Source organism: Balaenoptera physalus, assembly GCF_965194825.1.
Source record: "Balaenoptera physalus genome assembly, chromosome: 16".
Lineage (NCBI taxonomy): Eukaryota > Metazoa > Chordata > Mammalia > Artiodactyla > Balaenopteridae > Balaenoptera > Balaenoptera physalus.
Window position 1 is genome coordinate 455,157 of NC_138898.1, and position 23,062 is coordinate 478,218.

At 58.7% G+C, this 23,062-nt stretch overlaps 1 protein-coding gene across 2 annotated transcripts in view; it reads left to right on the plus strand.

Annotated features, from left to right (window-relative positions):
• Positions 1-3,968: 3,968 nt before the first annotated feature.
• Positions 3,969-23,062, plus strand: part of ZBTB46 (zinc finger and BTB domain containing 46) — a 57,511-nt gene continuing 38,417 nt past the window's right edge. For both annotated transcript variants that reach the window (XM_082429185.1, XM_082429187.1), the window contains exon 1: positions 3,969-4,177. The gene's annotated coding sequence lies outside the window, so the exon portion shown is untranslated. The remainder of the gene's footprint in view (positions 4,178-23,062) is intronic.

Below are 23,062 nucleotides of genomic sequence, written 5' to 3' on the forward strand. Positions count from 1 at the left end.
GGGCTGGCATTTGGCAGTGGCATTTTGGAAGAACGGTTGCGGGTGAGCGCTTGGAATGGAACGGGGTGACAGTTGGCGGTGGCAGCTGGAGCGGCAGTGGGGCTTGGCAGGGGCGCGGGCCGGGAGGACAGTTGGGGTGGAGCAGCCGTGGGGTTGGCAGGTAGCCTCTGGCTCTGGGGGGAGCTCTCGGGGAGGCCCAGCGGGAGGGCAGGGCCAGCTGGCACCAGACACGGCCGAGCCAGGCCCAGGAGCAGGCTCCAGCCTCAGCCAGGCGGCCCCCAGCCCACGGGTGGGGCTCTGCTGCAGCCCAGGGCCGGCCCCCAGTCCACCCGCGGGGCCCGGCATGACGCGCAGAGGGCGGTTTCTGCGCGCAGCCCGGGCATCCTTAGGCTGCGTCTCCTGCCCTGCCCTCAGCCTCTCTCCCTCCCTGTCCGCTTCCAGCAGGGGCTTGGAGAGGACAGGGACAGGTTCTGGGCAGTTTCCTGGGAGGGGCAGGACTCCCGGGGCTGTTGCCATGGGGACGGCTGAGCAACACCACTGGCTGGAGGATAGACAGGCAGGTTTCCTGACCAGTGATTGCCCTGAAGACAGCCCTAGAGAACCCAGCTGGGGTAGAGGGGGAGACGCTGCCCGGGGGGAGGTGGCGGTGGTGGTGAAGGGCCTGGCGAGGGGGCTGGCCCAGGGGGACACTAGGAAGGGAGAGGTGAAGGGACATTTCTTCCCAAAGCGCCTCTGGGGCTCTGCCTCACAGGAGCAGACCCGGTGTGGGGCTGGGTCCCCTCCCAACAACTCTGCCCCCTGAAGACGCACGGTGTGGGGTGGAGGGCAGGTGGAGGGCTGGCTGAGCACGTGGTGCAGGGGGCCCTGCCAGCCAGGCAGCTCTCGGAACTGAGCCTGCCCTTCAAGGGCCCGGGGTCTGCAGGTGGGAGTGAAGCCAGCGCACTCAGAGAGGCAGCCGTCGGCAAGTACATCCGTGGGCCTGGCCGCTTCTGCCCCTTGGCCCCTGGGTCCCCAGCCCTGGCCTCAGGGATGCTTAATCTCTCCAGGCCCCCAGACCCTCACTTCCTCAAGGCGTCTCCTGGGCAGGCTCCAGACACGCTCACACATGTGGCTGGGGGTGAACTTCCAGAAGGACCAGCATGTGGCACGGACCACTGACCATCCATCTGTTCATCTGTCTTGTCCTCCAGCAAAGCGAGGGGCAGGAACCACGTCTGGTTCATCGTGGCATCTCAGGCACCTTATTCCCCAGGCCCTCCCAGACTCCCATCTGTTGGCTTTGCTGCCTCTGGGCACCGGGTGCCGTGGTTGAAGAGTGCCACTGAGGCCAACCCCACATGCTTGGTCCTTGCCTGTTGCTAGAGCCACCTCCGGGGCAGAGCTGCCCTCACGGAGGCCACACTTCTACTGATGGTGAAGGACCCACTGGCTGTCAGGTGCAGATCCCTCCTAGGGTCTATGCCAGTATCAGGGGTGAAGTGCAGTGCGTGTCACCTGCTCCAGGGTCCAGGGAACCCCAGCAAGAGTGGAGGCTTTTTGATCAAGCCTGGCGTCTGCCCGCTGGGCACTGGGCACTGATGAACGTGGGGCCACTGGGTCTGTGCTGCCAGCATCTCCCCATCAGAGCAGATGCACCCAGGTGGCCCCCGGGAGTCCAGCCACATGACCCTCCACTTCCTCCCAGCTCTGCTGAGAGGCCACACCTGCTACTATTGGCTCTTTTCTGCCTTCTTTTCTTTTCCCTTTCTTTTTTTTTTCCTTCCTCCCTTTGTCCCTTTCTTTTTTCCTCCCTCCCTCCCTCCCTCCCTTCCTTCCTATGATAGGGGGTTATTAGCTCCCAGAAGCTTCACTGTCTTCAGTTTTAGGCAAAGCTTGGTCAGAGCTCCCTGGGACGGTCCTTGGTTCCGCCTTTTTGGTCTATCAGCCTCATCCTCAGGCTGCTTGCCCTTCTGTTTGTTCTTGGAAGAGAAGAGAGTCTCAGTCCGCAGTCACTGGCAGGGCTGCTGGGGTCGGGAGGGTCGATTCATCATCATGCAGGGCAGGGGAAGGGGAGAGAGAGTTCCAGGACCCCAGGGACTCATTCCAGAACTCAGTAAGACTTTCTACCAAGACCAGAAGCCCTAGGCTAACAGGTGGGGTGAGCCCTGGTACTGGCTCTCGTGGGCAGGCCTCCTGAGCAATGGCTGAGCACCACTGCGTGCTCCACCAGGGCAGCCTCTGCAGCTCTCCGTTCTGCAGGGACCATGGACGCGGCATCCTAGCAATGCTGTTCTTCGTGGAGAGTGGCTGGGGGTCGAACCTTCTTGGTGGTGAGGGGGGCTCTCTCCGGGGGCGGGGGGCAGCCATCAGGGGAATGGTCCTCCTCTGTCTGGCGGCCGCCCTCCTCAGTCTCCCCAGCATTCTTTGCTCCATGGGCTACAACTGCACTCCAGGCAGGCAGGTGGGGGAGGACCCCCGCAGAGAGTGCCCTCTGTCCCCTCAGGGAGGACAGAGTGACCGGCCAGACCCTCCTGGAGGCCGAGAGGCAGCCACTTCTGAGGATGGCTGTACCCAGCCCCCACCTGAGAGGGCCCAGGAAACGTGGGCCTGCGGTGCCAGACCCGGGGTCCTCCGGAGGAAAGGCCTGGGAGGGGCCCTGTGCCGGCAGGGCCAGCGCAGGCAGCGGGGAGTGGGGTAAGGGTGTCTGCACAGCCATTTCCAGGCGCCGGCTGCAGTGAGGGAGTGTCCCAGCCTTTCATCGCTGGCTGCCAGACCGCGGCCGCCCTTGTTCACTGAAGGAGAATCCACCCCCCCCACAAGCCTGCCCTCCCCCAGCAGCCCAGTGAATGCCTCCTTACACATCCTGAGAAAGCATCCATAATGGCCCGCCGCCTCCCACCTTCCCAGGAATTCCGCGGCGCTGGGCCCGTAGGGAGGTAGGGCGCAGACGGCCTGAGGCGCCTCCCCATTGGATGGCCAGGTCGTGCTCGACTCCCTTGCCGCGGCTGGCCAGCCACAGGCTCACCTCCCTTCCCACCGTCGCGTCCGGGAGAGGAAGCGAGGTGGCCTTTGCCCCCGCACAGGCCAGCCAAGAATGCGGGGCCACGCTTCCCATTCTGCCCGCCCGAGGACTGGAGGACAGCGGGGGCGAGAAGGGACGCGCAGGGCCCATCTCGGGCAGCACGATTCGAGATCGCTTGCGGGGGAAGCGGGGCACCCGCTGCTTCGCAGGACCCCGCACCCCCCAGACAGACCTCGCGGGGGGAAGGACCGACGCGCGCGCGACCGCCGACGCTCCTCAGTTGGCCAAACTCAAGCCCCGGTGGCAGGCACTGTCCCGTGGCCCCTGCCCCGCGGTGCGCCTCTCGCTGGGCGCGCCGAGGTCCCCGACAGCGCGGCCCCGAGCCCCTGGGCGCCGTGGGAGCGCTTATTCTCTGCACAGCGCGCAGCCAGCACAACCGGCGGGGAAGGCGCGAAGTTTGCGAGACACGCGCGGCGCGTCTGTGCGTTGGGGGGCGCGGACAGCTTGCGGCCCGGGGACCCCGCGCCCCCGAGGAACAGGCGCGTGGGCAACGCCAGGGGCGCAGTCCGGGCAGGGTTGGGTTGCCCTCGTCCCGACCCGCATCTCCCATCGGTGGTCTCCCGGCTGCTGGGTCCCCGTGGGAAGGGGCTCGGGCGCCTGGAGACCCCACGCCGCGCCGCCCCCGCCCCCCGCCAGCCCCGCAGAGGGGGCTTCCCACAATTCCGAGCGAGCTCCAGCCCGCACTTCCGCTGTCCGGCCGCCCACGGGGGGGCGGAGGCGAACCGACCCCCGCCGAGGCCCCCTCCGCCCCGCGAGCGGAGCCGGCCGACGGAGGGGCGGGGCGGTGGCCGGGCCGGCGGGGCGGGGCCCGGGGCGGTGGCCGGGGCCGGGGCCGGGGTGCGGGCCAATCAGCAGCGGCCGGGCGCGCGCCGGGGGGCGGGGTCAGGGTCCGCAGGCGGGGCGCGCGCGCGGGCGGCGGGGGCCGCGGGGTTGGAGCGGCGCGGGGGCGCGCGCCGGCCTGACGGACAGACGGACGGACAGACGGACACAGCAGCCGAGGCGAGCGCGCAGCTCGGACCCGCCCGGACGCAGCGCTCGCCCGGCGGCCGCGGCGATCACCCGCGCTGGTCCGGCGGCCGCGGCGCCCGCCCTCGCCCGCGCCCCATGGGGTCACAGGTAAGCGGCGCCGGCTCATTGTCCGCGGCCGGGCCGGCGCATCGCGGCGGGGCCGGGGCTCGGGCCGAGCCGGCTGCTCCGGGCCGGGGCCGCTCCGAGTCGGGCGCGCCCCCGCCGCCTGCCCCTCGCGCCCCGCCGCGCCCCGCCCCGCGGGGGCGCCCTCCCGAAGGCGGTCGGCGCGCCCGGCTGCGGCTCCGGGGGTGGCGGTAGCGACCCCCGCCCGGCCCCCTCCGGTCCCTGAGCTCCGGTGGCGCGGGCGGGGCGGGGCGGGCGAGGGCGACGCGGGGTCCCCGCGGGGCTGCGCGCGGAGGCGGAGGCGGCGGCGGCGACGGGGCTGCCCCGCGCCCCTCGCCCTCGGCGCCTCCTGCCGCCGCCGCCGCGGTCCCTCCCTCGTCACCTCCGAAAGGGGAATTTTCCAGCTGGTAATTTCTGCTGCGTCAACGCCCGGCCCCAGGAGGCAGCCCGGGGGCGTCCTGGCGCCCCCCGCCCGCTCCGCCCCGCGCGCCCCCCGCCCGCGCCTGCGAGCCGCACCCGGACCCGCCCGCGCCGAGTTTGCCAGGAGTCTGAACTGCGGGAGGTGGGCGCGGCGGCTACCCGCGCCCCGCCGGGCCTTGGGGGTCATTGTCTCCCCCTGAAGCCGGGCACCGGCCTCGTCTCCATTTTAATTACGGGCTGAACCTGGGCGCAGGGGCCTCGAGGCCGGGCGGCTAGAGAAGCGCGGAGGGGACGGGGCGCGCAGAGCGGACGGGGCGCGCGGAGGGAGCGGGGTCCGCCGCGAGCAGTCTTTGTTTCTCTGTAAATAGACATGTCAGTTTCACAGGGTAGCAAGAGTCACTGTCTGACAACTCAATCCCGATGGCAAATGGGGGATTTTCTGCACCAGGAATAGGGTTCTGGCTAGTTGGGGTTCCTCCGCCCCTGCTAACAAATTCATTATTTGTAGGTTTAACGGAGCACGCACAATAGGGCTGGACGGAGGAGCCTGGGTACAAACCAAATGGGCAAAGAACTGATATTTTCTGACACCGAGGAAATACAAACAAAAGAAAGTTTGACCGAGATTCGCAGCGAATTTCCTCACGCTTTCCGTGCTCCAATCTCAGCGACGCGTTTGTCGTGGATTGCGGAGGCAAGATTGTTATCAGCATTGTTTACAGAAATGCTAATTAGGCAACGGGTTTAGCGAACCCGGCTGGGCGCAGACACCTGTGCGGAGTCCTCGCGTGCGTTTTAATTGTATCAGTTGTAGAATCTTTCATACTGCATTTATCATCAAAGCTAACTTCCCTTTTGGGTAGCAGAGTGTGGATTTACTCTGTCGCTGGCCTGCGTGCTGCCTGTGAAAGCAGTGTTTCCACTCTACAGGAGTGGGAAGTAGTTTGTTCCCCAAAGGCAAATTTACGGAAGGGTTTTGCACATGAATAATGAAGTAAACAATAGAATTTTATCATAGTAGACTCGTTCTACTTGCTATATATTTCATGGTAGTTTTAGGTGCTGTGAACTGAAAACTTTGGGACACCTTGCTATTACAGAAAGGACTAAGCGAGGGGCGTACTGAGGCAGAAGTTGCTAGATTTAAGTAGGAACTTAGACACTATGTTCCCCTAAAAAGCTAGTAATTATTTTTATATCCTTTACTGAAGGGAAGGAGGTGTGTGTGTGGAGTTTACTGTGAGAGTTCTCTTTAGGGAGTGGTGGAATGGACGCATTTAGGCTAAACCCAAAATTCAGCCTTTCCTGGAGGCCAGCCTCCAGACAGGATTTCATTAGGCCTCATTGACATCATCCTGCATGAAAGAATTTTGTTTTGATGAGATAAGTTCTGTTCAGGTTTAGCTGTTTCGTGTTTGAAAATGAGCTGTTTTTCCACGTCCAGTTTCTGATGTTCAGGACTGGCGGACTGTTGGCTGCAGGGGCTCTTGGGTGCTCTGTGTCCCTGCTCGGTCACCCAGGGTCAGGGGGCCACCGCCCTCTCCTCGGTCACACATTAGCACAGGAAGGTGAGGTCGACCCTGAGGATGGGTGAGACTCCTCCGGGGACCTGGAAGGACACCCTTTTACAGTCAGAAGATGTGTTATTTGCAAACACGTTAAACCAAATATTAACAAACTTTCCAACATTGTCCTTATGTGGGGTTTTTCAAATTAAGGGAAACTGGGCCACTGTGTCCCTGTGGTCTGTGTTTCTGGGGCAGCTGTGCTCCCGCTCTGCTCTCTACCAGAGGTCTTGGACCGGCTGAGGACAGCCCAGCAGAACATCTTCAGCAGGCTCCACGAGCCGTGAACTTGAACTCATTCCTCATTTTGCTGATGCTTTATGTGCCCAGGTGCGCTCTTGGCCTCTGTGTTGAAGTGGGTGGAGAGTTCTTGTGCCCTGGTCTGGGGGCTTCGTGTTCTCATAAAAACGGAGGATTTTTCTTCTGTCTGATTGAATGTATTCTACTTTGAAATCTGTTGAGTGATGGTAGATTGTCAAGAATTCCCTTGTGAATGTGCTCCCTCCCCTGAGCAAAAAAGATTCTTCCTCTTGCCACAAGTGTGCCTGAATGGCCTAACTCCCAAGAATAAACAGATGATTGAAAAATCTCTACTGAGGCCACAAGACTCATTTCAGTCTTTGAAATACGGTTGTCTTGTCCTAATCCTGGCTCTCGTGTCCTCTGCTCTTGGCTCTGGCTTTGGTATGAGCAGTACAGCTGGGGTCTTCAACCATGGGATCACTGGCGTTCTCCCTCTTTTCTGCCTTTCTAGCTTCAGTACTTTGTGTTCCTGACACGTGCGTACTCGGGCTTCGTGTTCTGGTTTGCTGTTGATGACAGAACACGTCCTCTGGTTCTGCTCGTAGATGGAGAAATCATGGAAAAGAAAAATAACTGTTTCTAACAAACTGAAAAGTTGTTCTAGTAAAGGATAAGGACGAGCTAGACCAGTCAGATCTGACCTTAGTGTGACTTATGCAAAGTTTTCCCTTCAGTATCTCTCAACAGTGCCATTTAACTCTTATTTAGATTTTTAAATGACTAAGTATTTTTAAATGCCATTATTTGGATTTTAAAAATTAGCGACCTAGGCACTTCAGAAAGTTGAGAAACAATGTTAACATATTTCTCAACAGCATTTACAGAGGTTTTGTGTTTTGACAGGTGTGTTTTTTGAGTCATGTTAGAGAGACATTCCCAGAGTTTCTTACTCATGACGATTTTTGGCCTAATCAAGGGCTTGCTGTGGACCAGCCTTCAGGCCAGGTTGGGGACAGAGTTCCCACGGAGGGGCCGGTGACCCGTTGGGAAGGGTGGGGGGGCGGGGGCCTACAGGAACCCCAGGTGACAGGTGCTAGTGAGAGCTCGGAGCAGGACAGGGTGTAGCCCACCTGGTGGGCTCTCTAAAGACTCTTGGAGGGAAAGGGTGTTCGTGCTGACACCTCTCCCGCCCCTGATGGGCCCATGGCGCCAGCCTCCGGTTCCGGTACGTGTGCAGCAAATTCTGTTCTAACTTCTGCTTTGCCGAGAGTGGGTAGCCAGTGAGAGGGCAGGACTCTTGGGGCCAGGCAGCTTTTGGGGGCTGATTGGCTGTCAGAATGGGGGCGAGAGGTGGTGTAGTTACAAATGACGTCTTCCAAAGCCCGTGTTTCAGCACAGGAATCACTTCCTGAACATCCACGCCCACAGACCACCCTTCGTCTTTGGGGAAAAGTCTTGGGGAAGCTGTCCTTTTCCTGACCCCCAAGTGGCACCCCAGCACTGCTTGTCTGAGTGGACCAGGTGTGCAGCCCTCTTCTGAAAAGATCCACATTTGTGTATGAAAACTCTCCTGTCAGTGCCGCGTGGTGGCCTGAGGCCCCGCGTCAGACCCCTTCTGTGTAGAGCAGAAAGAAGGCACCTCTGTGTCTTGGGCTGCGAATGGACGGTTCGAGAATCTCAGGCATCCAGAGCCGCCTCTGTGAAGGTGCACACACGTGGGCGGCACGGCCCGGGCGGCTTTGGGCGCGTCACCCTCTAAGCGCGTGTCACTCGGCGCGAGGGGGGTCTGCCCTGTGTCCTGCGGCCGCCCTGAACGCTGTCCACGGCTGAGCCTGGGGCAGGAGAGCACAGCGAGACCGTCGGTCAGCAGAACACGAGCGCTCCAGACCAGGCGCTCCCGGCCTGCGGTGCGGGCGTGCTGCTCTCCGGACGGGCTCCCCGGGCCCATCCGCCCCCAGGCACAGAGGTGGCCGCACCGAGTTACACGGGGACGGTGTGGGCGCGGGTGCGGGCAGGAGGGCTTTCTGGAAGCACACTCACAGGACCCGCTGCCGGGCCTGCTGGGCGAGGGAGGGCACCGGGGCTCTGTGTGCACCGGAGAGTTGGTTACAGTGAGAGGGTGGACAGGGCGATGGAGAAGCCACCAGGAGGGTGGCCCAGAAGAACCGGGTGGGGGAGGGTGAGCGTCGGGCGTGCTGCAGACTCGGGGGGGAGGGCCGGGTCGCCGGGGGGAGCTCGGGGTGGGGGGGCAAGTGGGCAGCGCATCCGCCTCTGGTGCGAGCGGGTCAGGCCGGCGCCTAGAATGGGCCTTCGCCTACTGCTGTGGCCCCATCCAAGTCTGGAGCAGGTTTATTGTGTTTTCTCATCCCATCCCATCCAAAGTCATGTCGCTTCGAGCAGCAGTTTCCTTTTCCTTAGGAAGTTCAAAGACAGCTCAGAAACGACTCTGCTTCCTCCAGGGGCAGGAGCGAGCGGGCTCCGCGGGGAACGCTCCCAGAATCGCAGGGCCTCTGGCTGCTCAGCCCGGGTCCCCGCCGTCCAGTTCCTGGGCCAGCGACGTCCGCTGCGCTCTGGACGAGGTCGAGGCGGAGACGTCTGATGCTCAGACTCATGCGCGCAGGCGGCCGCCGCCCCTTCCAGGGAACCAGGCTCCTTGGCCTCGGACCCACCCTGACCCCTGGCCTCTAAAGAAGCTGTCTGTCTGCGCCTGGAACCCGGTCCTGCCCAGCAGCCCTGTGGCGGCCAGCTCCGTGGCCCACACCCTCTCTCGCACCGAAAGTGGAGCAGGCTGGCCAGCCGGAAGTAATGGTGTCTTTCCATTGCCTCTGGTGATACAGAAACATTGTTATTTCATTGCTTTTATTTTATACGAAGACTTTCCCTCCTCAACCTCAGAGTGTTTTGGAGAACTTTTCGGGAGTTCAGGGACCATGAATCACGACAGGTTCACTAGGAACCTGAAGAAAGTGGTCTTTGATGTTGGGTGCCTTGACCTTTCCTATTTCTCTCTTTTTTTTTTTTTTGGCCACACCACGCAGCTTGCGGGATCTTAGTTCCCTGACCAGGGATTGAACCTGCGCCCTCAGCAGTGAAAGCACAGAGTCCTAACCACTGGACCGCCAGGGAATTCCCCCTATTTTTTTCTTACCATGTTGGCAGAATGAGACCAGAACAAGGAGTGACAAGGTGACGGTGTCCTTGGACATCCCTTACCATTAAAGTCACTGAGCTCCACTGGACAGTGTGATACACACTTGGCTGTGGATGGGTGGTCTTTTAAATCTCTTTCCTTCTCTGGTCTGGCTTCTCCATCACCTGCTGCTTTTGATTCCTTTGTGGGGTGGAAATCCCAGCTGCCTGGACCCGGGAGCAGAGGGAGGGTAGACGTTCCCAGTGGTGGCAGTACCACGTGGCTGCGGGGACCGTGGTTCCTCTGTGATGAGCGGGGGGCTGTGGAGCTGGGAGCACTTCTGGGTGTGTGAGTGTCCTTGTTGGCCCGAGAAGCAGGTCGGGAAGGGCTAGTGCCAGGGGACCCGCCTTCGCTGTGGCTGGCAGGTCTGCTCCACTGAGGCTCGGGTGGTCCTTCAAAGATGAGGTGTCTTCCCCTGAGATCAGCAGACTCACCGAGCCTTGGAGAAGCAAGGCAGGGCAAGCGCCGGCTCACCCGATGCAGCCCGTGGGTCACACCGACCTTACATTTACTTACATTTTTTTTGCCTCGTCTTAAGAAGCAAGAATATCCATGAAGTCGTGAGTTTGGTATCTCAGTTATATTTTTCTTGGTGCACACTGAAACGGACATGTAACTATTAGGATAGACCATGATTTGTCCCTTTTCCTGCTGGCAGGGAACGTGCACTCCCCGTATCCCCCTCAGCCGCTCGCTGGGAGGGGACCAGCACCCTGGCCCAGGGTCCAGGGGTGAGACTGGACTGTGCGGATGTTGGGTGGGAACCCCTCATGCCCCATCTCAGAGGCCTTTCCTACCGTCTGACCGGGGAGCAGTTGGTGTAAGTTAGGCTGCTGTTTAAATGCGTTCCCTGGGGCTGTCAGAGCACAGGACCACCAGCCTGGCAGCTTAAAACAATAGAGCTTTATTCTCTCACAGTCTGGAGGCCAGGAGTCCTAAATCGAGGTGCGGGCAGGGCCACCCTCTCTCTGGAGGCTCCAGGGAAGGGCCCTTCCTGCCTCTGGTGGCTGCTGGCAGTCCTGGGTGCTCATGGCCAAGACACATCCCTCCAACCTCCTGCCCTGTTCTCGTGGCCTTCACCCTGGTGTCCAAATTTCCCTCTCCTTATAAGGACACCAGTCACACTGAATTAGAGTCCACCGTAATGACCTAAGCTTAACTTTATTACATCTGCAAAGACCCTATTTCCAAATGAGGTTACATGCCCCTGCAGTTAGGACTTGAACATATCTTTTGGGGGGACGTGATTCAACCCACTACACCGTTACAGCTTGTATTTGCCTGACACATTACCACATACATTTCTCAATCCCAGCGTTTCCTGAGGCCTCTTTGTGTGTCTCCAGCTGTCACCTCTCACTCCTGCCCTTCCCTTGCTGGTAGAGCAGACGTGGCCAGTGACAGCGGTATTGGTGAGTTCACCCTGCGGACCTGCACTCACCCCCACGCCTGCAGCAAGCAGGGCTCTTGGTCCAGGGACACAGCAGCCAACAAGGTCCTTGCTCTGCTTCCCAGAGGGGAAAGGACAGGGCAGGCAGATGCCGACGACTGCCACGGAGAGGGATGCGGCAGGGCCCGGAGGGAGGGCGTGGGGCGGGGAGCAGAGGCAGAGCCCAGGGTACCCAACAGGGCCACTGGGGTGGGTACTTGCTGCCGCCGCTCCAAAGCAGGACCCGGCCCCTCCTCTGGACCCCTCTGCACGGCTGGATACCCATGTGCCCGTCTGCCCCCCAGGTCGGACCCAGGCCTTTCTCGCCCCCAGGCAGCTGGTGAGACTTGTGGCCCCTTTTCTGGATGGCGTTTTTATTGCTTCCTGTAGGAGACACTGGAAAACAAAGTGTAGCAGCTATTGAAACATAGTCTCACAATCTAGAAAACTTTCTTCCACGCTGTAGTAACAAGAGGAACCTCACGTACCATCAGGTAAGGCCGTCGAGTGGCTGGTCTGAAGGCCTGATTCCTACAGTGAAGAGTGTGGAGGTGCCCCGTGGTGACCAGCGGCCGTGGTTGTGGGCAGGGCTGTTGTCCCTGGCGTGTCCTCCACGTTCACGGGCGAAGTCCCTCTACGGTGGGTCCCAAGGTCACCAGGAGCCTGGGGGCCCCACAACCTTGGGAGGCCAGGGTCCCTGCTGTCACTTTGGTTCACCCTCACGGTCACCCCCTGAATGAGGACCCTTGCCTGCTGGGGTGGGACGGGGCGGGTTGCACTAGGGGTGGCGCCTCTGAGATCTTTATTCTGTTTCGTGTTGTTTGTTGAAAAATCGGAGCTGTGGGTCCCACGTGGTGGTCTGGCTGGTGGCATCCTCTGACCGTCAGGAGCCCTGCCCTGTTATCCCGTGAGGGGTCAGTAGGGCCAGGCGGGGGGGACCCATGTGTCTGGTACTCAGGGTCCAAAGTGTGACGGTGACGTCTGCATCGGAATTTCTGACTTAAAAACAAATCACTTTCATATTTGCTGCCTGCTTTGAAAGATACTTGCACCTTCCGTTAAGGAGATGTATATGTTTTGGGTTTTTTTTGTGGTTTTTTTTTTTTTTTTGGTTGTGCTGCAAGGCAGTCGGATCTTAGTTCCCCGACCAGAGACCGAACCCGTGCCCCCTGCATTGGAAGCACACAGTCCTGACCACTGGACTGCCAGGGAAGTCCCAAGGAGATGTATATGGAATTTTCAAGATAATTATCACCTATATAAGTTTTATTTGAAAAATTCTAGATTTGCCATTGGTTAATAAAGTATAGGAACATCTTGGAATTTTTTTAACATAATTTGTTTGGCAAGATTATTCCTTTCGAATACTTTAATGTTTGTTTGGAGCCATGAGCTATTTTTTTTTTTAATTAATTAATTTATTTATTTATTTTTGGCTGTGTTGGGTCTTCGTTTCTGTGCGAGGGCTTTCTCTGTTGCGGCAAGCTGGGGCCACTCTTCATCGCGGTGCGCGGGCCTCTCACTATCGCGGCCTCTCTTGTTGCGGAGCCCAGACGCGCAGGCTCAGTAGTTGTGGCTCACGGGCCTAGTTGCTCCGCGGCATGTGGGATCTTCCCAGACCAGGGCTTGAACCCGTGTCCCCTGCATTGGCAGGCAGACTCTCAACCACTGCGCCACCAGGGAAGCCCCCATGAGCTATTTTTACCTTAGTTTTTTCCCAGGTAAGTCGTTTTTATCCCTGGGTAAAAACCAGCCCTGGGTCTGAAGTGTGTGAGCTGGCCCCTCTAGAGCAGTGGCAGCTGATGAAATAGGTGTATGGATGAGTGATGGGAGCTTAAGTCTAGAATTTCTGTCTTGTGAGGAAAACACTGGGATTTTGGCCGAGCTGGCGAGGGAAGTGGGGTTTGCTCGTAGTTGTTGCCCAGTTTCCCAAGTCCTGAGAAGGTGAGATTCTCGGGTGGGTTCCTGTCCGCCGCCTGGACCCTGATACCAGCCAGCACAGAATCGCGCTGGGGCAGCCCCGGCCCCAGAGGATGACACGGCGGGTCCCTGCAGGGCTGTCCCCAGCGTGTGCTTACTGGCCGGCGGGTGTGTCCAAGTGGTCATGAGTCCAGCTCAAGGTCCTGGTGGGAAATGTCACATGGCTGCCACCCCCCTTCCTGGAGTCACTCAGCAATGTCACCGTATTTAAGGGGACCTATAAGGCGGCACAGCATGCCTAGCCGCTTGCTCCTGAGCCTGCGCCTTCCTCCAGGCTCCCAGGAAACACTGGAGAAAGTGCTGGTTGTACCCAGGGCACCGGCGAGGGGTTCCCTCTGCCCCTCGGAAGTCAGGGCCGGGGGCAGGAAGGAGCCGCCTGTGTCCCCGGCGGCCCGCCCCAGGGCAGCCTGAGGTTCTGGATGAGAGAGTGCATCCCTGCGGGGTTCTGGGCCCTGAGGGGTGGCCCGTCCGCTGTCCTTTCAGGCAAGTGTGTGAAAGTCAAGCATGGACCCCCTGCCGTGTAACCCCAGCCCACACGCGTTCGGGGCCCAGTAGGAGTAGGAAGGTCAGCGTGGGTTCTCTCTGATCAATGCCGATTCTGCCTCCTGGACGTTAGTCTGGTGTCATCCGGCCCCATGTGAGCGGGTGGTGGACAGGCCTTTGATCTCTGAGCCTGTGAATAAGGGACTGGCGTGGAGGAATGGGGTCATTAGAGCACACGTGCCGGGTCTGTGCTGCTCCGATTCCCACTTCTCATGAATTCTCAGCACCCGTGGAAGGCACATTTTTTTGCTCCTCTGAGTTGGGGCTTGTTCGTTCTCAGTGTGTTGGGGTTATTTCCTTGGGGGAGGTTCCAAAAATAGAATCGGGGTGAAGATGCAGCACATGCGTGACTCGGGGCACGAGTTCCAGAAGGACACCTTGCTTCACGGCACGGCCCCTGTGCGGACTTTGTCCTAACCCAGGGGTGCCCACCCCCAGCAAGCGTTGCCTGACCCCCACCCATGCCCTGTGCTGCACGGTTCTGTGGCAGGGACGGCGAAGCCCCCGGGTGGGTGGGGGACCCCTACCCGTGGGCTGCAGCCACTTGTCACCAGGGCGGGCTTGGGGAGCCCCTGTGTCCCCGAGGCCCTCCCCAGGTCAGTGGCAGCTCCCAGTTCCGACCTCGTGAGTCGGGGTTTCATGTCTTAAAGCACCTTGGAGCTGTCCCAGCCGCACTTGACAGAGAGGGGCTTCCCTCGGGGGAGGCTATCCCTCCCACGCTGGAGGGGGGACAGGGTGCCCTCAACCTCCAGGCCCTCCCTGGAGCCCAAGCCCGGCCCCAGCCAGGGGGAGGAGGAACTGGCCCCCAGGGGCTCCTCCCCCCAGGGATTCTCCCCAAAGGAGCCCCCACCCCGGGGCCCGCAGCACCTGCTGAGCTGGCGCCCAGCTGAATCCTAGTGGGTCCAGGTAATCCCCATGCTGGGGCCCGTTTCCCGCCAGGTCTGTCCCACCTTGGCCTCCTGCGTCCGTCACACGCCCCTGCCTCAGACCCTGTGGCCTGGCCTGTGCCCCCAGCTGCTGCTGCATCAGCCCACCCCCACCCCCATCAGGGGCCAGTGTGACCTCTTCACTGCTGAGGCCTGGTCAGGTCCGGGACCGCTGGGTAATTGACGTCCGTGCTGTTGGAGGGCCGCGTGGTGCAGGTCCTCGTGGCGGACACACACTCTTCATTCACCCAGCAGCCGTCCACCCAGCCTTCATTTATTCAGCATCTAATGAGTGTTTACCGTCTGAAAGGCCTGTGCGGAAGTGATAGTGGGGACTTGGAAACGTCTGATTAGTGGCTGAAATTCCATCGGATGCCAGAGCAAACATTTGTGCTGGTCCAAGCCTGCGTGGTGCTCTCACCGCCGCTAGCCGGAAAGTGATGGACCACGTTTCTGCCTGCCCCAGGTCCAGGCCCAGCGACCCATCAGTACTGGGTTTCCCAGGCAGCACCTTAGGTTTCCAGCAATGCAACTTTTAAGAAAAAAGAGACCTATAGGGCTTCCCTGGTGGCACAGTGGTTAAGATTCCGCCTGCCGATGCAGGGTACGTGGGCTCGAGCCCTGGTCTGGGAAGATCCCACATGCCATGGAGCAACTAAGCCCGTGCGCCACAACTGCTGAGCCCGCGTGCCACAACTACTGAAGCCCGTGTGCCTAGAGCCCGTGCTCCGAAACAAGAGAAGCCGCCGCAGTGAGAAGGCCGCGCACTGCAACGAAGAGCAGCCCCCACTCGCCGCAACTAGAGAAAGCCCGTGCGCAGCAACGGAGACCCAACACAGCCAAAAATAAATAAATAAAATAAATTTATAAACAAACAAACAGAAGAGAAAGACCTATTAAAGATTCCAGCAGTTACTTGATGTAAACAAATGTTGCAAAATGTTAAAAAAAAAAAGAGTGGTGTTTCTGGTTAAGGGTTAGGTGGAAGTTCTCTGAATTATTCTTGTAACTTTTCCTTAGGTTGGAAAGTGTTTCAAAGTAAAAAGTTGAAAAAGACAACAAAGGATTCCATCCTATGGCTTGAGAACAGGCATTGCTTTTACGTTATTTCCTATTTAGATTCTACGTTTTTCTTGGCGGCAGGGAGCACAAGTGTTAGTTAACATCTCGAGTCACAGTGTATCTCAGATTTAAAACCCTTGGACAGCATTCTTCTGCCTTGTTAAGCTGATCAGCTTTCTTTTTAAGAAAAATTTACAAAAATTTTGAGTGGATGTGTGGCTTTTTCTAGGGCTTTTGTAACAGAGTGCCGCAAACTGATGGCAAACACAACAGAAATGTGTTCCCTCTTAGCAAGGGGTCCAGGGCTGTGCTCCCTCTGGGGTAGGGTCCTTCCTGCCTCTTCAGCTCTTGGGGCCCAGGAGCCCCTGGGCTTGTGGCCACGTCCTTCCCGTCTCTGCCTTTGTCCCTCTGTGCATGTCTGTGTCCAGATTTCCCCCTTTGGTGACACATCAGACCCACTTGGGTCTTAACTTGGTTAAATCTGCCAAGATCCAGTTTCCAAATAAGGTCGCATTCACAGGTACTGTCTTTTTTGGGGACAAAATTCACCCCACGATAGCGAGTGACTCTGTATCCACCCCCCAGCTTTGCTGTGAGCTGTGACTGACGCAGACCATTGGAGCCCACTTCCCAGCCACACCTGCGGTGTCAGCTCTGAATTGCGAGACCCACAGCACGTGGCACCGGGATGTCGTGGGGCGTGTGGCCAGTCGTGGCTGGTCGGGGGCACGGCCTCACGGTCCACCCTCAGGCCCACCCAGGGTCAAGAAGGTGCTGTCTGCTTCTACTTCTGTCAACGGTTAAGATGGGACATTTAAACAATATTTCTTGATTTTAAAACGTAAGATGTCAATATCCCAGGTTTCAGGTGAAAAAGGTACTACTGTCTTTTTAACAAAATTAATTAGTTAATTAATTAGTTAGTTTATTTATTTTTGGCTGCGTTGGGTCTTTGTTGCTGCATGCGGGCTTTTCTCTAGTTGTGGCGAGCGGGGGCTACTCTTTGTGACAGAGCACAGGCTCTAGAGCACAGGCTTCAGTAGTTGTGGCGCACGGGCTTAGTTTCTCAGTGGCATGTGGGATCTTCCCGAACCAGGGCTCGAACCCGTGTCCCCTGCACTGGCAGGCGGTTTCTTAACCACTGCACCACCAGGGAAGCCCGGTACTGTCGTTTTGTTGACCCCCAAGGGTGTGCACCGGGACTGTTCAGCGTCGAGATGTGGTCCCTGTGTGGAGAGGCTCTCAGATTCGGCGGGAGGGTGTGAAGGTGTCGGGTGACAGAGGCACCTTGCAGCCTAGTGGGAGGATCCCCTGGAGGCTTCCTGGAGGAGGAGGCAGTGTCACCAGCTGGGCGCTTGCATCCCTTTCGTCTTCCACAGCAGGGTTTGCCTTTGTCGCTCCACCTGTAAAACAAGCACGTTTGTATTGCCTGGTGCCCCAGCACAGCCCAAGGGAGCTGATAGTTTAGCTGCCCCTTATGATGAAGCGTGGTTTAGAGACGAAACGTCCAGAATGGGAGTCGAGTGTAGCAGGAGGTGCCTGGGAGCGCAGGTAAAGTGGTGACCTCTTCCTCTTTCTCTCCCCAGTCCCACAAAACAAATTCCCCCCACCAGCTTCCCACCAGCAGAAGTGACAGAGCTCTCGGGCCGACGCGCCCAGCTGGGGCCTTGGCTCTCACTTAGGCCTTTATGGGAGGTCTCCCCTGTCCCTGCCTGGTCTCTTCTGTTCTCTCCCTGCCCCTACACTTGTTCCCAGGGCCCTGGGCACCCTCCCCTGTGCCAGAACCCGAATCAGGACATCTGGGACCCCCCCGGGGCGGGCTGATCTCCCCTGAGAGTCCAGGTCTCCCCTCAGTGTGTTGGGCCCTGGGCTCTCGGTCTTGGTGGCTAGTGCCACCCTGAGGCCTACACTTGCACCGCCCTGGCTGGTTGCGGGGTCTTTCCCTGGCCCTGCCCCATCTCATTGTCGCGTGCTCTCTCCCGCCAGATGCCCAAGGTGTTGTGCCATCTCTGGGCTGCCTGTGTTTTGGCCACCGCTCGCTGCGCTCTGACCATCCTGAAACACAGGGGCTCTTGTGTCCCAAGGTGCTGGGGCCGACTTCTGCGGTTCTTCCGTGGGTCAGGGCCGCGGTCCTCTGGGCCTGGGCTGGAACGGCCCGGGCGGTGGCTCGGTGGCCTGGCACCTCCAGGGTCAGGGCTCGGCTGGGTCGCTGGGGTGGCTGTGTTGTCTCCACGCCAGCGCAGACCTGGAGTGCGAAGGTGGACTCTCTCCAGCCCCCTTGAGGCTTGCTTAGCCCCAGGCCAGGGTCAGCGTGGGAGGGCTCCCCCCCCCCCGCCCCGCCGAGGCCCTGAACCCGGGAATGGCAGCTCACGGGGCCTTGTGCGGAGGCCAGCGCCACCCGCAGCGTGCTGCTTCCTCCTGGAGCCCTCTCCCCCGCCCCACCCCCAGCCCCTACTCCCTTGTCCTGACTGGCTTGTGCCCCCATCTGGGACGCCCCCCCGATCCTGGCCCCTCCCCAAGCACGGGCGCCCTCGCGGCACCTGTGTGCTGCTCTGGAATCGCGGCTGGGGGGGCCTTGTCCTCAGCCTGGGCGCCAGCACCCAGCGCAGCTCCAGGCTCCTGGGCGCCACAGGGGCCGCTGCAGAAACGGCCTGGGGCAACGCCGGGATGTGGGTGAGACCCTGGGACTCTGTGGGTCCTTCCTCGCTGAGAGTGAGAGCTGGGCAGGCGGGGGGTGGGGGAAGCCGCCCCAACGGTCTTGGAAGGGGGGGTCCCCGCGGTCACAGGACGCGTCTGGCCCTACGCGGTCAGGGTGCGCACCCTGAGAGCGAGGTGACGTTTACGCAGGTAGGAAAGGCGGGGTGGGGGGGCACTCCAGCCTGGATGGAGGCGAAGGAACCCAAAGAGGGGGCAGCAAGGGAGAGGGCAGGGCGGGGCGGGGCGGGGCCCATCCTGCCGGCACAGCTTTGCCTTCTGAGATCACGCAGGTCTCCAGCACCCAAGGGCGTCAGACTGTGGTCACCGGAGAAACTTTGGGCGAAGCCGCCCCCATCAGGCAGTTAAGGATGACTTCTGTTAACGCATGTGGGGTATTTCTTTCCAGGCAGGAGCTCAGTTTTAAATCTTAAAAGGCAACCATGAACACTGACAATACGATGTATATAAACTGTGGGTTATAACATGATTTCCCATCGTTGGTGTCTTGACCTTGGGTTTTTCAGAACGTCGTAACCCTCGGGGTGAGGGAAGTAGCGTCCGTGCAGCGAGGGTGCCGGGCTGCCTGGGTCCTGCCCGTGGGCCGCCCGGGGTTAGGCAGCGCGGGCTCTTCTTGTCAGGAAGCATCAGAGTGCTTTTCATCTACGCTGAATCACCCCGTTGGCGTCAGTGGCGTTCCGTGGTAGATATGGTATGTCCTGGGGCTCCTGACAGAAGCCGGGGCTGAATGTCTTAAACGACAGAGATTTATTCCATCGCAGTCCCAGAGGCTAGAAGTTGGAGGGCAAGGGCCGCACCCCCTCTGTCCCGGGCATCTCTCCAGCTCCTGGTGGTTCCTTGGCTGTGGCCTCATCTCTCTTGTCACATAGCCGTCTCCCTGTGTGGTGTCTGTGTCCCAGTGTCCCCTTCCTATAAGGACACATGTCACGTTGGATCAGGGCCCACCCTAACGACCTTGTCTTAACCAGTTACATCTGCAAGGGCCCTATTTCCAAATAAGGTCACATGCTGAGGTCTGGGGATTAAGACTCCAACGAGTGAGTTTGGGGGATACGGTGCGACCCACAGCAAAAGGCAATAGATATGCACGTTTGTAGTTGAACAAGAATGTTTCCATAAAAATAGATTCTAATCGACCTTGTAATGATTTGCTTACAACAAACTACTCATCAGAGAGTGTAGTTGGATGGGTTTGCACATGCCTGGGGTCTCCATCCCTCGCTGTCCCCAGGCCAGGCAGCCCCTGACCTGCCTTCTGTCCCCTTCCCTGTAGGTCGCTTTGCAGGTTCCGGTTTCACGGCAGGGACTCCTGCACTGTCTCCTTTGTCCAGCTGCTTTCACGCTGCGTAGTTATCTAGAGATTCACCCGTGTCTTTGTGGAAGGGCCGTTTAGATGGGCTCGGCCGGTTGTGGGGGGGGGGCGTGGAGGAGCGGCCTCGCGGGGCCTGCGGGGAGCAGCTTGGCTTCTGCAGACCAGCATGGGGCGGCTTGGTTCTAGCACTAAAGGTATCTTGCTTCCGCTTTAAAACAATATTTGCCTGTTAGGTAACATTTGAAGGAAAATTTCAAGGAAGTGTAAATTGAGTGCAATGAAAATGCAGAAGTGAGAAGGGAGATGAAGTTGTGTTGGCAAGGAGGTTCTGTGGGTGTTGGAGGCACTTACCTGTTAGGGTTGGGTTTGTCTGGACTGAGACTTGGTGACTGGCCTGGGGGAGGGGCCGGCCCACCAGGGGCCCAGGTCCCTGGACAGACCTGGGGCTTGTTTGGGTGCAGCAGGACACACGTCCAAATTGCATCCACTGTTTTACATTCTTATTGAAACCAGTTGCCTTCCAGGTGGAGCTCCTTAGGGACCAGAGGAAAAAAATACCCCATCCAGCTCCCGGAATTACTACTTTGAACACACAGTGCAGCAAATGAAATACACTCACAGCAGTCTCCACGTTTCATGGTTCTTGTGCATTTTGAGACTTGGCGATTTATTTGGCTTTTGCCCACGAAGCATCAGTGGTCTCATGGACGCGCTGGGTGAATAAGACACTTAGCTCCTGCTGATAATTTGTGAAGATGGCTTTTGGTTGAGACCCCTCTACCTTCAGATGCTGTAGGGAAAAGGTTCGCGAGGTGCTCTGGGACTGGGGTGCCGGGGGCTCTGAACCCTGGAAGTGACAGACAGCGGAGCACCCCGACACCCACATCGGGTACCTGCCGCTCAGAGAGGAGGCTGGCAGAGCAGGTCTGTGCTCACATCGGAGTGCGGCTTGTTTGGGGGAGACCTCAAAGCCCCCCTCGCCCCTGGGTCACCGTGCTCAGCAGCCGAGACTTGTGTCTCTCGGGTCGTGGGAGCTGTCTCGCAACAGTGAGACTCGGGGGCCTGGGATGGTGGCGCCCAGCACGCGCTTGGTGGCTCCCCGACGGCCGGACTCTGGGAATCTCCAAGCCTCAGTTTCCCTGCCTGGCAGCTTGGAGACCACCTCCGCCCTTCCCGGAGGCTGCAGGATTGGAAATGGGTCCTGCAGCAGGCAGGCTGCCCACTGGGCAGGACAGACCCGCGGCTGCCCCCTTCGTCCCTCGCTGTGGGGTCTCTGGCATGGTCCCTGTGCCCCAGGTTACCCGTGTGAGGGCGGCCAGCCCCGAGCCCCGCACTGTGCAGGACGACGCAGCTTTTGGAGTTTGGTCTGGAACATGGATTCAAGTTGTTCTGGCACCGAAGTGGTCACGTTTCATAAGTGATTCTGTCCAAAACTGAAGTGTCTTGAGATTAGCAAGCTATAAATAAAATAGACAGTAGAGACCCCACAGGAGAAATAAAAACACTGGAGAGATGGTGTGGCTTCCAGGTGGCATGTGGGTCACTTTGGTGAAGTCTCAGGTGCTGGTGTGGCAACAAATGCCCCTTGGTCTCACCCAGCCTTAGCTGCTCCTGTCAGTGTGGCATCTGAGTCCCTTAGGACCGCAGGCTTCTCTCTGAGGGTCCCTTCCTCACAGGGCTGCCCGCGTGGACCTTTGGATGCATGAAAATGCCCTGTGATCTGTGCAGCAGCACAGGTAATTCAGAGATGACAGTCGGGTTATCAGATGTGTGTCCTGTGAACAGGTGTGGGTCCACAGGTGTGTGTTCTCTGAACAGCTGTGTGACCCACGGCCAGGTGCATCTTCACTTGACAGTAGCAGATGCTCTGCTGCCCTTGCCCTCAAAGAAAAACTGTGGTGAGTGTGCTTTAGTCTGAAGCCTGCATCTTTCTTATCAGGCCATCATATGACGTGACTACCCAGGATGCTTCCATTTTTAGGGTCACAGCTGCTGAAATGCAACTGGGCAGCCGCTCTTCTGCTGCAGTCAGGTGGGTGGGACCCCCATGACCTCTTACTGATGTGGAGACGTTACCAACTTTGTAATGCAAATTCCGTTATTCCCCTAAAGCTTCCTGGATAAATTGGATAAATTACGTGTATCCTTAATACTTCCATAGCAGACTAATCTGTTTGTTTGTTTGTTTGTTTTTGGCTGCACCGCACAGCACGTGGGATCTTAGTTCCCCAACCAGGGATCGAACCTGTGCGCCCTGCAGTGGGAGTGCGGAGAGTCCTAACCACTGAACTGCCAGGGAAGTCCCCCAGACTAATCTATTTTTGATTATCATTCCTTTAGATGCCTTTTCTTTTTAGTGTACAGGTGACCTTTATTCCCTAATGAAAATTGTGTTTTCTTACAACAAAATCTCTGTGAAGTACATAACTGATTTTAAGCTGCTCTGATTGAATATTAATTTATTTTAGAACTTTCCATATGAGTTGAAATTATTTGAGAAATGCAAGCCCCTGAGGTAGTTGTTGCTTCTCTAAAATGGCACTGGCATTTTGCCCCTTTTCAGTGTTCTTCCTAATTCTTAGACTCTCTGTTTCACTGGCGAGTAAAGAGGCTTATTATTCATATAGGAAGCCAGGCGATGAGACATGTCTCTCCCTAACTTGAATGCAGGGTCCTTAGAGCTCTCGGTACCTCCCCCCATATTCGGCCGGAGCTCCGCGTGGACTCTGGGCGTGAAGCCGATGCTTTGAGTTTAAATGGTCGATTTCCTGGTTTGACGTGTGTTTTGGTTCCTCCCTCAGCGTCTGGCTAACCTGAGTCTGTAACGCCAGGTGTGCGGTGTGAAGCCACACCTGGACGGCCTGTCTGTCCCCCTCCCTGCCTCCCACGCCCTGGGGGAGGGGCAGACCGGCTGCTGACCACCCTCGGGGGTGGTCTACGCACCCAGGGCCGAGCAACCCTGGTGTCAGCTGTGAGCCGAGGGCCCCCGCAGCCAGTTCTGAGCTTGCCTACTCTCCTCAGGGCCCGTCCGCGGGGTCAGGTCCCGCTGCTGTCACACGATTGATCGAAGCAGCGTGTTTCCTTCTGGTCTTCGAGTCGGGGGGCTGGTTGGAGCGGGGGGTCTCTGTTCTCGCCTGGCAGGGCCGGTGCTGGGTGGGCTGTCGAGGGAGACACGGGAGTGAAAGGCTTGGACCCTCCCCAGCCTCGTTCTCCCAGCCTGGGGACTGTGGGCGTTTCCAGGTGACCTCAGATGATGATGCGAAACGTAAAGTCTAAAGGAAGGTGTTGCACAAATGAGGCGGCCCCCGCTCTCCACCCTTCCCCCGCCCCCCACCCCGGGAAAGGTGGACGGACGTCCGCACCTTTGACCAGCTGGGAAACGGTGTGTTTATCAGGGAACACCTGTCTTCTGCAGGGCGTCTTATGCGGTGAGCCTGGCCCCAGGTTTCGTACAGTGAAGTCCTAGCCCCCAGCGCCTCAGAACC